We start from the raw sequence: 18,124 nt of genomic DNA on the forward strand, positions 1-18,124 counted from the left end.
TCATAGGAGGTCCATAGCTGCAGAGCACACAGCCCCTCTGACACGTGGGTCCCTGAGGAAGGTGAGGAGACACCGAGACCTCAGGGAGGCAGCCTCTATGCCCTGTCTTCTCCCCACCACCCCACTCACCCTCTGTCCTCCAGCTTCCCCGTAGCCCTCCCCAAGAGAGCAAGAGGGAGACCACGGGGAAGTGAGAGGACCTGGAGGTGAGGCGATGCCTTTGTGCCTTCTCTCCCGCTACATGGCCCGAGTCTGCTGGTTTCCTGAGGCTCCAGCCCAATCCTTAATGAGTTGGCAAGAAAAGATTTCTCAGCCCAGTTTGCTGCTCCTGCCGCGGTCAAAAAATGCTAAATGGCATCTCTCTGCTCCAAAGGCAGGAGGGTCACGCTGGGCCTGCCGTGTTAGATAACATGCCAGCAGGCTGGGGCTCGTGTGAACCTGAGCGCACCTTCCTGCCACTGCACTCCCGGTAATTGGCCAGGTCTCTCCAAGCAGGCCCTGTTCCCTGTGCTAATGGCCTCACAGCCTGGCACCACCAACGGCTTTGTGCACTTTACCCAGAGCTGTCTGCAAAGGCTCTCAGGGCTCTCCTCCACGATTAATTCAAAGTTCCTCATGTCCATGCAGACCCCGGGAGGTAGGCCTGGAAGCTGCAGCCTGCACCCCAGGAGCCACCTACCTGTCGTAGTAACTGTCTCATCAGAACTGCTGCGTGTGGGAGGGAGCAATGGTCTAGGCAGAAGGAGGCAGACAGATGTTCACTACTTTCCTTTAGAACCCTTACACAAAACCGGAACTGCTCATTCATTCACTTTTTCTTTAGAAATTTACGGAGCACTCTCTAAATGCCAAGTTCTATATTAGATGCTAGACTCACAGTGGTGAGCAACACAGACATGGCCCCCGTTCTCTCTGGTGCTGTTTATAAGCTGGTGATGGGACCAGATGGGAATCAAGGAATCACAAAAACGAAAGCTTAATTCAGCTCTCCAATAGCTGCTGGGAAGTTCAGAGTGACAGTGTGTGTCCTCCACGACAGGACAAGAGGCCCAGACTGAGTCAGGGCCTACAGGTTAATCATCTCCAGAGATGCCTCAAAGGCATTTAATGAAATTGCATATATTCTTAGGATGATTTCATTCTTAATAAAAATTGGAGCTACTTTACTGACCATCTTATAAACCTTTAGAAACTGTTAGTTGCCCCCAATATTCATCCTTTCCTTCAACATTAATTGTTCACCTGAACATTAGCTGGGTACTTGGCTACCTAGAATAAAAACCACATCTCCAAGCTGGGTATGACTATGCAATTAATTTCCAGACAATGGGATATAAGCAGAAATGGTATGAGCAACTTCCTGGACAATATACTTATATGGAGAGAGAATGTCCATTTTATTCCCTTCCCTCCTTCCTCCTGGTAGAGAAGTAGTCCTGGCTCCTGGTGCTGGCACAGCCACCTTGGACCACAAATGGAAAAGGAACTTTGAAGACAATGGAACAACACCAATAATCCTAATTTAGACAGAATTTGGTAACCCGCAGGTGCGGAGTCTCAAGTAGTGAAGTTTAGAATGCGGCATTGTCCAAGTGGAAGGAGCTGGACAGCAGAAGGCAAGGATGCAGACATGATATTTTATTGCATCTAGGATGCACATTTCTTGCCCATTTTAACGTTTATGAAGTTGATTTGCGTCTTACAATAGAGAGCATATTATGATTGCCAGCCATTTTTTACATTTTAACATTGTTGAGTAAGATACGTCTGGCAATCACTAACATCTTACTTAAAATATGACCTCACAGGCTGGTCATCTGGTGACTCTTATTATTCCATACAACGCTCTTAGTTAAACCATCACTCGTGGTACCTTGGAAGACAAACAACCTGCCAATGGAGGTGAAGCAGTTAGGAAGATTCCAAATTTTGGTGGGCACTGGCTGCCATTTTTTTTTCTTCCACTCAACGTTACAAGAGAGATTAACTCAGTCTAGAGCCAACCAGTCACAAACAGAGATGGAAGGGGACATAATTCTGCTAGGAGAGGAGGTGCTTTCTGTCTGTGGCCGGCAATCTAAGTTGACCGGGAGTGCAGTACTTTTATGGATTTGAAGAACAAAAGACAAAGAGAAAGTTTCCCACAGGCAGAGTTGGGGACTTTAGCAGACGATGAACAATAGCACTTTTCCCAGAGAGCAGAAATAGGTAGTCTGAAAGGACTAACCATAAAATATGTTCTACAGCCAAACAAGGGAATGTCTTCCATTACAGCTCAATGTCCTTTCTGCCATGGACCAATGTCTGCAGCATTTGCCATTTTCCCTTTTCAACATGGAGCTCCTGTTGCGTCCACTGAGTCACAGTATATCAGCCATGTTGTGATTAGGTCATTTTCCTTTTAGTTTAAAGACAGTCAGATCAAGGGAAGCCTATCTTGATTTGTTGGTCAGAATTGTGCATCACCCAGAGATCCCAGCCTTTGACCCAGATGCAGGACTCAAAAGGTTCTCTGTTCCTTTTAGGAGACGATGAGTACATTCTACATAGGGAAAAGGCACACACAGGTACTAGCCTGGCTGAAGGAATTGGCTCCAGCAGAGGCTGCTACTGATGGATGCTTCCCTAATGTGATGGATATATCTCTCAATTTTCTAAGCCAGCCTCATGTTTAATGGGAAAACACAAGAAGTACTCCCATTAAAGTTGGGAACAAAACAAGAATATCACCCTTACTATTTAACATGGTTCCAGAAATACTAACCAGTGCAATCAACAATGAACAGAAATATAAAGTACAAAAAAATTTAAAAGTGAAGGCAAAGTTATCCAGATTTGTAGTTCGTATGTTTACCAACTAATAAAAGTCCAAGAGAATTACATGAAAATCTACTGCAAACAATAAAATTTTTTGTAGGTTGGGTGTATACAAAATTAATATAGAGAATTTAATAGTCAATTAGAAGACATCATGGAAGAAAATATCTCATTTGTAATAACCAAAAAGGATAAAATATCTAGAAATAACCTAAGATGCGTAGAATCTGTGTGAAGAAAATTTAAATTATCCCTAAAGAATCCACACAAAAAAAGGACTTGCATCAATGGGGAAGATGCACCATATTCTTAAATGGGGTATCCCTCATATGGAAAAAAAAAAAGCTAAATTTTTCAAGAAAAGTCATCTTTAAAAAGCAATGTGAGTGGACTGCCAGATATTAAGATATATTACCATACTATAGTAATTAAAATAATAAGGTACTGGTGCATAAAAGGACAGAGAGATCAAAGGAACAGAATTCAAAGCCCAAAAAAAGATTCATGAATAAATGTGAATGTGTATAAATAAACATTGAACATATGATAAAGATGATATTTCAAACCAAATTTTTTCAACAAAATAATGTTGGGAAAACTAAATAACCAGATAGCAGGGCTGCCACATTGCAAATATTTTTACCTAATTTGTTTTTAGTTTTTTTTACTTTGCATATGGTGTTTTTTGCAATGCAGGCGTTTTTTATTTCTGTTTCTGTTTTATGTAGTTGAATCAAGAGTATACATCAGTCTCTTTTACTATGACTTCTAGGTTTGTATCATTCTTAGGAAAATCTTGCCCATTTTGAGATTAAAACAATTCTCACATTTTCTACTAATACTTCATGACTTAATTTTTTTTTATTACTTAAATCTTTGATCCACCTGGCCCTTATTTTTTTTTTAATGGGTTTGTTGGTGTCTTTTTTTTTTTTAATTTTATTTATTTATTTATTTTTCCTTCTTCTCCCCAAAGCCCACCAGTACATAATTGTATATTTTAGTTGTGGGTCCTTCTAGTTATGGCACGTGGGACGTCGCCTCAGCATGGCTTGATGAGCAGTGCCATATCTGCGCCCAAGATTCGAACTGGCGAAACCCTGGGCCGCCGAAACGGAGCGCTGGAGCTTAATCACTCGGCCTAGGGGCCAGCCCCACCTGGACCTTATTTTGTTGGAAGATGCAAGGTAAGGCCAAATTTATCTCTTCTATTGTGATTTCTCACTAGAATCACAGCAATCTCATGTGCTGTCATCAGTGGCCCTGAACTGCCACCAAGATAAAGGTCAAAGGCAGGCTGAAGGCACTTAGGACCCTGCCCTGCTTCTCACCCCCATCTCCCTCTGGCTTGCTCACTGCCCAAAGCACCCTCATTTTGTTGTTAGTGCCTTCGAGTCAATTCTGACTCCTGGTCCAGCTGAGTGGAACCCTGCCTGGTATTTCTGCGCCATCCTCCAGCACTGGATCAGACAGTGCTCCACTGCTAGTCACAGGGTTTTCATGGTCAATTTTTTCAGAAGTGGGTGGCCAGTTCCTTCTTCCTAGTCCGTCTTAGTCTGGAAGCTCTGTTGAAGCCTGTCCACCATGGGTGACCCTGCTGGTATTTGAAATACCAATGGCATAGCTTTCAGCATCACAGCAACACACAGCCGCCACAGGACAACAACAGACAGACAGGTGGTCTGGTTCCCAGACCAGGAAACAAACTCGGGCTGTGGTGGTGAGAGCACTGAATCTTAACCACTAGGCCACCAAGCACCCTCATTACCTGGGATGAAATGCCTTGTGCTCACCAGAATTCACTCTTCACCACATTCGTTGCCTGGCTAATTTATTTTTCAAATCCAAACCCAGCCATTACCCCTGGGCTGGCTTGCCTTACACAAGACACACACAAGTTCCCCACCAACATCCCTTTAAGCCATATGTACCTGTCTCCAGACCCCTCCACACACACCACTACCAAAAGAGAAATTACATCCCACATTGTGCTGTTCATTGTTATGCATCTTTCCTGCTGGACTCCAAACAAATGTGTCTGCTGCTTCTGTTTATCCCTCACCTAATGTGGAGGGATGCTGAACAAATGATTCTCGAATGAGTGAAGATCTTCCAACCCTGCTCCATTAGTATGTATTTTTCTAATGCCAAGACTGGTAAAATCATCAAGAAGAATGTGATGTTCATAGCAGCAGTATATGTAATGCCCAAAAAAGATGCAAACTATAAATGCTCATTACTAACAGAGCTGATATTCAGCCAGCCATTCTGGTGTAAACAGCATGGTAGTTTTTTGCAAATACGGTCCAAATTATTCTTGTCCCTGTATCAACACTCTTTTCGATGTGATTTTGCAGTGCCTTCCATCCAGAGATGGAATCTATTTCCTTGTCCTTGAGTTTGACCTTGAGACTTGCTTTGACCAATTCAGTGTGGCAGAAGAGACATTGCGCTCATACCAAGCCCAGGCCTCAGGAATTCTTCCATGATTTTGCTTGCTTTCTTGGAACTCCATCCAGCCATGTGGAAAGCCCAGTCTAGCCTTCTGGAGGATGAACTACGCACAGCCAAGTCATCTCCATCACACCAGGTGACCCTGCAACACCCAGAAGCAGACTGTCTACCTGTCCAGCACAGACCACAGACACATGATTGACCCTAACCAAGATCAGAAGCATCAGTCATCTGACCCCAGCACAAATTGCCAACCCACAAAACCATGAGCTAAATGCATTGTTTTTTAAGTCACTAAGTTTTGGAATGGTTTGTTACACAGCAAAAGCTAATTGATGAAATTGGTTATTAAATTGTCGCAGTTCTTCCATATCAGTTAGTAAATATTCACTGCTCAACCACACCACCGACAAATTGACCCCTGGGCCACTGTACGACCAGCAACAAAAGAGTTAATGCCCAGTCCAGCAGGGGCCTCCAGGACACGTTCCACTTCAACAGAATAGCCTCATCTATTCTGATTGATCGATGTTAATGACACATCAGTTGTCAAGTACTTTTAAAATACCTCTGATCAAAGAGGAATGGCTAAGTCAACTATAGCACATCAGAATATTATATTGTCACTAAAAATAACTGTGTGAACTGTCAGTCTGTAAAATCTTGTCTATAAAATAATGTTAAATGAAAAAGAACAGATCACTCCTAACTTGTATGCACCCATTGTAATAATGTTAAATGCCTACATGCACCTTGACAAAGATGAGAATTGAAATTATAGTACCAAGAGCTAGGTGTTTTTATTCTCTGTAATTATTTTATTTTAGCACATAATAAGAGAAAAACAACCATAATCTTTCTAAGTAGAATGTATTGGGAAACTCGTCATCTTGGAATTGAGATATCTCAGAGCAAAGTACTGATGTAGAGTATAATGCATTAAGAAAAAATATTTGGTTTCCTATAGGCAATACATCTTAAATGTCTACTTAAACTTCCAATCTATTTTTAAAGGCTAAAAATTCTCAAAATGAAAACATAATCAATGTGTTCTAAAATGGATCATACTCATTTAAGTGAATATTTATTCATGTATGAATATCTTTGCTTAATCAGCTTTTCTTCCCCACCCCTATATGGAGAAGAGCCCTGTTTTTGCCAGATCAGCCCCTCAAATTCCTGTGATGCAAAATCTAGAAGATGAGTATACCAGGCATTGCCAGCTTCTTATCCAATATTTATCTCCCCTTTTTTATTAGCAGGATCCTGATTTTTTTTTTTTTTTTTTTTGAGGAAGATTAGCCCTGAGCTAACATCTGCTGCCAATCCTCCTCTTTTTGCTGTGGAAGGCTGGCCCTGAGCTAACATCTGTGCCCATCTTCCTCCACTTTACATGTGGGACTCCTACCACAGCATGGCTTGCCAAGCGGTGCCATGTCTGCACCTGGGATCTGAACCGGCGAACTCCAGGCTGCCGCAGTGGAGTGTGTGCACTTAACCGCTGTGCCAGCAGGCCAGCCCCACAAGACCCTGATTTTTTTTTGCAGGGTTGCAAGGTGACCAGTTAGACTTACCTCCCCAGATTCCCTTGCAGAAAGCAATGGCCATGTGACCTTTTCTGGCCAATGAGATGTAAATGGAAATGTACTGGATGGGGCTTCCAGGAAAGTAACTGTTTTTCTGATATAAAGAAACTGTTCAGAAGGCACATGTCTTTTGCCTTTGGCCATTCCCCCTCTTCTGGCCTGGAATGTAAACATGATGCCTACAGGTACAGCAGCCATCTGTGAGAATGAAGAAGGAAGGTATACTCCATAAATGGCAGAGCAGAAAAGCAGAAGGAGCTGCTAGATCAGCCATGGAGCATCTTCTTATGGACTCCTTGTCTGGGGAGAAAAAGAAACTTACTTGTTTTAGCCCCTGTAATGGGGTTTCTGCAACACACAACCAGACACAATCCTGACTTATATAAGAAGAGAATGGGTCCTGAGAAACAGGACGAAGGGAGAGAAGGAATGGTAGAGAGGCCAGGCCAGTCTATTTGATAAAGAACTAGACAAGAGAAAGGAAGGAGCAAGAGAAAATTCAGCTCCAGATTGTTGTTCAAGAAGCAGTTGGGTGTTGGCACAAGAGACCATCTGCAGAAGCTGAGAGAAGAATAGAGGAAAGGGCCTTTAAAAAGTGTTACTATAACTCATGAATCATATCCCCTTAAAGTTCTTCAACAGAGTCACATAACAAATGAAATTCCTTCTCAATTCTGGATGTTGAATTTAGCTTTTGTGTATAGTTGGGGTGGGGGAGTCTCACTGCAGTGACTGGGCCATGTGGAGCCCCAGGATTTATTAGGGTTATTTAAGCATTAATTTCAGAAAGTTCTGAATGACTAGTAGAAGGGTTGCTGTAGTGAAAAGAACAGAGACAAGGAGCAGGAGATGTGAGTTCAAGACCTCATCCTTTCCCCATTTGCTCTGGAGCCTCCAGCAAGTACTTTGGCAAGTCTGGCTTCAGGTCCTCCTTTGTGAGAGAAGAGAGGCAGACCAAATGTGCCATAAGAACCCTTCTAGTTCTGTGACATATTACTCGAAGAGATACTGTAAGAGAAGGATATCTGGACTCCTAGAAGGAAACCCTTCCCTCAGGTAGCTTTCCTTTTTTACTTTGATGGCAATATTTGGTGTGGAAGAGAGAAGAGTGTGCAAGGAAAAGAAGTCCATCCCATTCAATAAACATCTGTTGACCAGCTCCTTTGAGTTGAGCGCTCAGATGAAGATGGCCAAAGGATACAATCCCATAAGCCCTCCATATCTGGCCCTGTCTGACTCCTTGGCCTTTCTCTCCCTGGTTCTCCACATGCACCCTCACTTCTGGCATCCTGAGTGGCTCACAGTGTCCTCAGCCTCTTGTGACTCTCAATGCCACCCTGTCTCCACTCTACCTTTACCCTCTCCCTGCCAGGGATACCTTCCCCTTTTGATCTGGGAAACTCCTACTCATCCTTCAGTGCCCAGAGCAAGCATTTTGAGAAAAGTAAAAGCAGCCCTGAGAGCTTTCAGCAAGCAGGTGGCCTATTTGCTACCAGCTGGGCTGCAATGTTCCCCTTATGAAATAAACAATTTCATAGAGTATCAACACCAGTTGAGAATTCCAACAAAACAAAAACAATACCACTTCATAATCATATCTGAACAGAGAGTTTAAAAAAAGACACGGTGCAACCACAAGAATGACCAAACGTCCCCTCCCTAGGCTACCATGAGTTGCTGTTGCTTCTTTTCCAATGACATCTCTAACCCCACTCCATTCCTCCACCTCCCAGACTGAAAGTATTAAGATGCGCAATCACCCAATTTCCTGGCTTTCTAACAATGACTTCCACTTCCTTATACTCAAAACACCAAACACAAGCCCAGATCTTCTATTAAGCGCCTCCCAGCTCCATCTTACCCAGGCATTTCATGATTCTCTGTGGTGTGCATTCTCCTTTCGTGTAGCGAGTTACAAACCCAACTTTAACCACCTGTGTATTCCTGGCGACCTTTGGCAGGTGGTCATTGAAAGTCTCTCCCTCTCTGCCTTTCTTCAATCCAGCAGAGAAAAACTTAGCCCTCATGTATTTCTACCTTACCTGGGTGCACTTCTAGCTTCCTTGAATCCTATTTGGAACAACATTTTGTTGCAGTATTTCTTCCTCTTATTGCACTTCTGAGCGTAACTGTCTCTCTACCTCTCTCCCATAAGACTGTTCACTCCCCGATGAAAGGATTCACGTCTTCTCAGCACTGAGCAGGTCCCCAGGATGTCTGCGGAATAAACACCCCAAGACTCCACACCACAAAGCAGCATGGCTAAGCCTCTGAGCATCTTGATACCAAGCACCAAATCGTTCATAACTCTTCCTCTTTCACAGCTCACATCTCACGTGGAAACACAGGCTGGGAATATTAGGAAGTTCTTCTTCATCAGCACTTCAGATACTGCTTCTCATTTTTGCCTTATGTGCCATTCCTAAATGTGCAAACTTGCCATCACTGTTGATCATCCACGAGGCCACCTTTGTGACTGCAACATTCCCCTGACAGTGCTATGCCCCTTTATTGAAAGCAGAGGACTGCAACTCCGGGAAAATAACAGGAACACAAGTTAATGAGTTGACAACACCAAGATCTTTCACCGGAGGGAAGGAAGGAAGAGTGCTAAGGTTTAAATCACCTCCATAAAACATCGGAAAATAGGAGTTGGAGAGGCTGCTGAGAGCCCACGGTTCCTGTTTAACATGCACTGTTAGCAGTTGTAGGGAGCAGCCTTTTGGAGATAAGTGTGTCCTGAAGTGCACCCTTTTATTTCTTTTTCAGTTTAAACACATCGGCTTGAAGGCAAGCTGCCCTCGTGCTGGCTCACGCGCCACACCACACGGCCTCTGACAGGAACGGCGGCAGCCCATCTTCAAAGGCGTTCTGGAAGAAACTGCAGATGCTTTTACCAGTAAAATGTGATTTGGCTCAGTTTATTGAACGTGAAGCAAATATGTTTTCTAAGTGGTCAAAACTGGCAGGTGTTTTTTTTTCTTCTCTCTCCAAAATGGTTCCCTGGATGACAAGGGCAGCACAAACACCACTTGCTCACAAAGTTTAAAATGAAAACTTCCTGTTCTACTTCTGTTTCCTCCCTCATTCCTGCAGCATCAGCCCCCACTCGCCAGGACCTCGCTCTCCTCAAAAAGGAATTAGGGTCACAGACAAATACACAGGAGAGAAGCCGCCCAGCATGACTCTCTGCAAAAGAAAAGAAAGAGCTCCTCTTGTCATCTCTTTTTCCATAGCTGAGAGGAGGTTGAAATATAACAAAATGGCCCTTTTTTCCAACAAAAATTAATCCCGCCAGCCACAGGAAGGGTTGTAGACCAGATGCCACTTCTCAATAGTTTAAGAAACATGTGACCTGGAGAATCACCTCAATTTTGTAACTCGTAAAGCGAGCTTCCTTTATCTGACCCCAACATCAAAGTGATGTTATAAGAAACATTTGTACCATATCTTTAAAGTGCTTGTGGTTTCTCAGAGAAGAAAAATGGAGTATGAGGTAAGACTATAAAATAAAGTGTAGGCATGTCCAAAAATGAATGAAATAAGTTCTTAGACCACATGTCAAAACCGACTTTACTACTTAGAATTTCACCCAGGACTGATCCTGGCTGAGGGAGCACTTGCGCCCTCTGGGAGCACAGTCAGGCATCCTGAGGAGCCAGCTCTTCTCCCGACAACCCAGGAGTCAGGGACATACCTCGTTCCTGAAGTTGCACTACTTTGTTAATCACAGCACGGACAGCTTCCAAGGAGTCAGAGAGAAGGGTTGGCCCTCCTACCTCACCACCTAGTCCTCTTGCTAGTGCCCTCCCACCACCACTGCTGCCCCCATTGCTCCATCCTCATCATCAACTACTCCATCATCACTCTCTACCTAGACTACCAGCAACTACCTACCACCACTCCACCAACACCCATCCATCATCACCCACCACCCCCAGCACCACATCCACCACAATCCCACCACCCCTAGCACCACATGTTGGTTGCAAACTGGCCCCCATACACGAAGGGCAGGAATAGAGTGAAGAAAGGCATAGGCCACTCCAGATTGCTAGGCGGCAGGTTTAACAAGCAAGGGAACTTACATACAAGGCTTGTCTTGGGCGGCCACAAGACGAGTAGATCTCTGTACCCCCCTGCCAGAGTCTTAAAAGTTTATAAAGAGGCCTTAACAAGGCTCAGTCACATACACAGTCCAGGTGGTTTCAACAATACCTTGCTCTCTCAAGGCTGTGTCCTTGAAACCAGCTCCCACTGTGGGGGTGGCGATTAGAACGTATTTTCCAGGGATAGGGTTAGGGATGCGGAACCTCTAATTGCCCAGGTCCAACTCAAAGGTCAATCCACTGTCAGTGACCTCCCCATACCCCACACTACCACCATTCATCCACCCCCATCCCATTCTCATCACAGCATGTTGAGAAACAGGATCCAGGGACGTAAGACCACTGATCCAGACTGTCTAGTAGATTCACACAGCCCTTTAAATTCATCATCAGAGAACATTTAACAAGTGGCCTAGGCAAATAACAACAATAACAATAGCTCATAATTCTGAGTGCTTACTATGTCCCAGGAACCTTTCCAACTGCTTTTCATGCATTAACTCATAATAACTTTATGCAGAAAGTGCCATTACTGCTCCCATTTTGAATATGGGGACGCTGAAGCACAAAGGGGCTAAGTAACTTGATTCAAGTCTTGCAGCTGATAAGTGTCAGACCTGGGACTTAGCTCAGGCCATCCAGCTGTAGAACCCATGCTCTTGACCCTTTTGTCACACTGTCATCTCACAAAATAATTCTACTGGCACTTTAATGAAGGTTGTCAGCTTGGTACCAGTGCCATCACGTGAAGCAGGATGCTTACATTCTTGGCTACTAACATTTGCCTACCCCGTGTTCACCGCGTGCTCAAAGAACAAAACTAGAGCCTCGATAAAAATAGCCAGGCAGGGTGCTAGGTGTGTACACCCTTCATTTTCTTAATTCTCACAATAATCTTGGGAGGTAGGTAATCTTATTCCCATTTTGTATGTCAGGAAACTGAGGCTCAGAGAGAATCAACAAGTTGCCCCATGGTCATGCTGTAGACATACATGAAAGGACCCCATTCAGAGTAGTCACATTTACCCAACACGTGCCAAGCGTTCTGTGAGTCACCAGCGACCCATAGCGCTTGGGTCAGGTCCTGTCCTGGGGCCGCAGCATCCAGGATGGAGCCTGAAAGGGTGGTTTTCAAAAACAACTGGATGCATGCAGGCATGAAGGAATGAATGAAAGTGTTACTCATAATTAAAAGTGCAAAAATAACAGCCAACAATCCTTAAAGTTCAGAAAAGCAGATAGTGTAACAAATGTTAATATTAGAGTCACTGCGGGAAGTTCAAACACAGAACTAGCTACTGGGTGGTTAGTAAGCGACTCCGCCCAGGTAGACATTTTGGCCCGCTTCGTTCAGCCTGAACCTATTGCAGGGCGAGGAAGGGAAATGTTTGGAGAGCTATTCCTTGGTTCGATGCTGACTTGTAAAAGTGGCTGTTGCCCTTTGCAATTAGACACTTAAGACCTCTATTCTGTGCCCTAAATATATACAGTGACCTATGTGCTGATGTGGCCAAAGGACAAGGAACGTGTGAAATTGTTCCCATTAAAATCAGCCCTGGGGCAACCACTGCACAACCAAGTGGAAGGTCTGGCTAGGTCCTTGGGTTTTTATTATAGGATCACGGCCTTTCTCCGCCTATGAAGTTCTGATCTCGCTCCCTCCTGCACCATCTCCCGCCTCCGCCCCCTCCCCGCTCCCACACGCAAACACAACACCTTTTAACAGCCACTGAATTCATGGAAAACCTTCAGCTAGGTTTCTACCCTGAGAGAGGGTCTGTTCCTACCAAAATAACAAACCAAATATACTCTGCTTTACAAGGTTTCCTCTAGGGGAGGGGAGGGCGGGGGGCAGGGGACGCCGACAGCAAACCCACTGGGGGCGCTAAACTTCACTTCTCACTAGAACGTGGGAGACTCACTTTTTCGAATCGCATCTTCCTCGATTCACAATACAAGGATGCATCAGCTCTTGGCGAGGTGTCAGCTACAGCCTCATCACCGGGCCCCAATTACATCGCTAACAGTAAAGAAGGAAACTTGAACCAATTTTAGAACAAGAGTTGAGGGAATTAGAAAAATCCCTGCCGTGCTCTCTTAAAACATTCGTTGGGAAATAGTTCCCTCTTGTGGTCGAACTGGATATTGCGCTCTTACCTAGAAAGTTTTCCAACGTCTGAAGGTTAGCGATTTTTTTGTGCCCTGAAGCGTATCAGGTAAAGCCTATGGCCCTCTTCCCAAATTCACAAGGTAAAATACATAGAATTACAAAGAAAACCAATTATATTTAGATTCATTTATCCAATTATTAAACGAATGGGGGCTATACTAATATACGTGCTTCTTTAACACAGCAGATAACAAGCCCTAGTGCAGGTCTAATTACCATAAACGCAAAGTAGTGATGAGCATAAATGACATTTTGAGAAATCGGTAGCAACTGTAATGCAACATGCAAATATGCAGGATTTCTAGAAGTGACAAAGTCACAGGTTCTGGTAATACTACAAAGGTCAGTATTTGACCTTTTGTTGCCATTTATAATTGAAGAAAATTCTATATTTCAGGTAGAGGTTAGTAAACACAAACATCCACTCTTTTCCCATTCTAGGATGTGGGTCTCCTGAATTCAATCCACAGACCCCTTGGGGTCGGTGGGATCCAGCTATTCTAATCTAGCTTAATCTGTTCATTGAGCAGTTTCTCCACATGAGGCAAGGAGATTACCCATTTTGTAGTATTTCAGGGAGAAAAATGTTATTGTTATCTCCAGGGTGTGAGAGAACTGGGGAATCTGACCTAATGGCCAATCTGACAAACACACTTAATGTAACTGACACAACACGGGTCTAAAAATCAGGAGCACTAGCTTCTGTCCCGTTCTGGCTGAACATGACAGAAATAGAAGCACATTTCAGCCAGATAAAGTACAGATAAGCCTGAAGTCATAGAAAGGCCAACAATCCCACCAAATTCTCCACAAGTGAGGGAAAAGTTTGCCTGTGCTAGCAACAATTAAAACAGCCAACAGTGTTCAAGCATTGAAGTGGTCGCATCTTCTTGATGAGCTCCTCCAACCCCCCAGCCCTTGTGAAGGTTCTTGCAATCTTACACTCCTCCTCTTCGCAAGGTGCCCTGAGCGGTCAGCAAGGGATTTCATTAGCGTGGAGGTGGCTCATTTCAGCGATGTCTGGCTGCACAGGAGGCAGATACCAGAGCAACGATATAGGCATATTCAAGAGAAAACACAGGTGGAGACATGATTCCCAAAATAAGTAACAATTTTTTCCATCAAGAGCTCCATGATCCAAACCACCGATTTATGAAGTCCTCTAGGCTGGGGGTCGGATCACTCAGGGCGTTCGCTTGTGTCCTCACGTGTTTAGTAAAGATGATACACTAGCAGACTCATCAGGTACTAACACACCACGTGCTGTTTGGATGATGGCATAGGCACCTTCTTGTGAGGCAGCAACAATGTGCAAGGACAATCTATTTTGGAAGACTGCTTTCCTCATTAGAGATGTTTCAATGTTGAATAAGGACAGGCTTTGCCAGCTATCATTTAAGACTTGTTGGGTGAATTTAGTAAGAGCTTTTAAGTGTGCTGGAATGTCCTCCGGGCCAATGGAGGGTACAAAACTGCAGCCAAATTATTGTACCAGCCAAAATGTGCCCATTTGGTCTTGAGGAGAGGGAGGTTGGCAGCTATAGGGACTTGAGCTGGTTGTGCATACCATGCATTCTGGCTAGGAGAGGCAGCACTGTCAAGTGTGAGGAGACAGACTCGGGGCGGGCTATGCCATACCAAGCACCTTTTCCCCTCTTTCCATTGTGCCTGTTCCATTCCAAGTATAGTCTGTTTCAACAGGTCTGGCTTGCAGCAGGACACCTGGAACCCCATGGAGACTGAGTAGTTCCCCTTCACCCAGGGGCGAGAAGTAATTCACCCATCCTGGTGGGACATCCCAGTGTAAATTCCAACAGACAATGCCTTTCCCAGACATGATGGGGCTTAGTATTCTCAGCTGCATAGAACGCTGATCCATGGTGAGAGTTGGGGCAACGGCTATTCCTTCAACTCTTGGCCCCAAAGACTCCACCTTCTGCTCCCCACCCAGCAAACAACCCCTGGGGCAGGAACACACAGAGGGTCTAGCTACCTGGCTGGAGCTGAAACAGAGAGAAAGACATGGAGAATCCCCTCCCACAAATTCACATCTTAAGATAACATTCAGGGCGAGCCCAGTGGTGCAGCAGTTAAGTTCACTCGTTCTGCTTCTCAGTGGCCGGGGGTTCGCCGGTTTGGATCCCAGGTGCAGACATAGCACCTCTTGGCAAAAGCCATGCTGTGGTAGGCATCCCAAGTATAAAGTAGAGGAAGATGGACATGGATGTTAGCTCAGGGCCAGTCTTCCTCGGCACAAAGGGGAGGATTGGCAGTAGTTAGCTCAGGGCTAATCTTACTCAAAAAAATGATAACATTCATCTTCAAATCTATTGTTCCTAGTTCAATTTCACTCTTTCCTGGAACATAAACTCCTTGAGGGCACAGTTACATCCCAACACCTAGAACAGTAAGTAGTCTCTCAACATAGAGTTTTGAATTATTGGGGAGAAAAAAAATGAATGGATAGATGGATGTGAGGAATGAGAGCAAATGCCCTCCTATAAAACAAATACTTCAAGAAACCGGAGAAACTTTAGAAAGACTTTAACTTTTCATCTCAATGAGATCCCAGCTCCATCACATGCCTGCCCCAGATAGTCACCCTCTCTGTGCCTCATTTCATCCTCTAGTAATGGGGTGAAATTAGTGGCCACCTCACTAGTAGCTTCTCTGTTAAAATAAGTTCATGGGTTCTATTTTTTTTTTTTTTAAAGATTGGCACCTGAGCTAACAACTGTTGCCAATCTTCTTTTTTCTTGCTTTTTTCTCCCCAAATCTCCCCAGTACCTAGTTGTATATTTCAGTTGCGGGTCCTTCTAGTTGTGGCAAGTGGGACGCTGCCTCAGCAGGGTCTGATGAGCGGTGCCATGTCCACACCCAGGATCCGAACCAGAGAAACCCTGGGCCACTGAAGTGGAGCACATGAACTTAACCACTCGGCCATGGAACCAGCCCCTAGTTAATGGGTTTTAAATGCTTAAAAGAGGACCTGGAACATGATGGGAGCTCAGTTAAATGTTAGCTATTTTTAGCAGCAGCACACAAGAGGAAGCTGTGTTTGTGGTGACAGCCGTTCAGATCACAGGCAGCAGGTAAAAGAGAGCTGTGCCCTAGCTCAGCTATTTGGCAGCTATGTGTGGACAGTGATAACAAAATGGAGTAACATATGTCAAGGCTTCTAAAATGGGGCTTGGAAGCCATTAAGGAAGTGGGGCTTGGCACACTCACCACAGCCAGCACCAGATGTTAAGTGAACTTTTGAACTTTACCTGACACCAGAGGTCACATCTTGAAACATTTTCTCATTCCAAGAACAATCTGCTCAGATAGAACCCAAGGACCAACTGTGTGCTGGCAGGCCGACTCACTCCATGCTGGAACCAATCCCTAGCTGTTCACTGTAAACCTTTATGGGGCCTTTGTAAAGCCCTACCTTGTTTGTCTTCCTCAGAACACACTTTAGGTTTCTACCTGAATCTATGACTCCTGAATTGCAATTCTTATTGCCCAAATAAATATCTGCTGCTGGAATTGTAGTGAATTCTTCCCCAGTCAACACATGTGACCTTGGACAAGTTGCTCAACTTCTCTTCAACAAGTTGACTCCTCTGTTTCGAGTGAGTATGAATAAAAATAATATCAATTTCAGAGGGTTCTTATGAAACAAATAATTATCTAAAGACTCAGTACAGTGCCTAGAACTAGTAAGCACACAGTTGATGTTAAGCAAGTCACTCTTATATGAAATAGAGTAGCTACCATGATGTCAATGAAATACAGCAGCGGTTGACAATGGAGTGAAATGTGAGATCAGTAAAGATCGCATCAAGAGGTCAATATGACAGTCAAATTTAAAAATGCTTTGGGGATGGTGTGTGGAAGACTCAGTGCTGCAGGAAAGTGAATTCTGAATTAGAGGACTGTCTTGGTTAATTTTGTGTGTCGATTTGACTGGGCTATAGGGTGCCTAGATATTTGGGTAAACATTATTCTGCATGCATCTGTGAGGATATTTCTGGATGAGATTAACATTTGAATCAGTAAATTGAGTAGAACAGATTGCCCTCCCAAATGTGGGCAGGCCTCATCCAATCCATTGAAGGCTTGAATAGAACAAAATGCTAAGAAAGAGAGAATTTGCTCTCTGCCTGATGGTCTTCGAGATGGTACATGACTGCCTTTGGACTCAGACTGGAACCCAAACCATTGGATTTCCTGGTTCTCAGGCCTTCAGACTGCAGATCTGGGAACTTCTCAGCCTCCATAATCGTGTGAGCTCATTTCTTATAACTAATATAAAAACCATTTCAAGAAATCCTCCCAGAATTGAGAACATGGGAGAAAGGTAATAAATTCTCTAAGCTTAAGAAAAGCTTGAGTTTTTATATCAAAAAGTTGATCTGGTCTTCTGATTTCTGCTCTGACATGAGAAGAGCTTAGAAGTCATCACTCCATACTCACAAGAACAACAACAAAAAGCTGAACAAACTAAAAATCAGACATTCTTTTTAGATCAATCAGAGAATTGAGGTCACAGGGAAAAGAGACACTCCCAAAACTAGAGAAATAGGTGAAGACAGAGAGCCACAGCTCACCAGGAGCAAAAGCCCCTGGAGCCATGATCTAGGAGGAAAACAAACCATAATGGACAAACTGCTGGAAACTGAGTGCAAGCTAGCTTGAGAGTTGAAAACTTCTGGGGCCCAGTCTTAGAGGGACCCCCATTCTTCTATGAGCTTTACCTCCAGGAAGCCCATCAGGTTTTCATGATAAAGATCTAAGAAAAATCTCCTCCTGCTTTCAGGGGGAGAAACAACATGGGGGAAAGAAAATACCCAACTCCAGCCCCCTCTAGCCTTCCTGTCTCACCTGAGGGTGGGGGGCAGCGGGTGGGGGCAGGAAGCTGAGAAGCACTTGTGAAAGTTACAGCCTAGGGCCCCAGGCTCATTAAAAGACTGAGACTTAATCATAAGATTATATTACACTTC

This window comes from Equus quagga, chromosome 1 (genome assembly GCF_021613505.1).
Source record: "Equus quagga isolate Etosha38 chromosome 1, UCLA_HA_Equagga_1.0, whole genome shotgun sequence".
Taxonomy (NCBI): domain Eukaryota; kingdom Metazoa; phylum Chordata; class Mammalia; order Perissodactyla; family Equidae; genus Equus; species Equus quagga.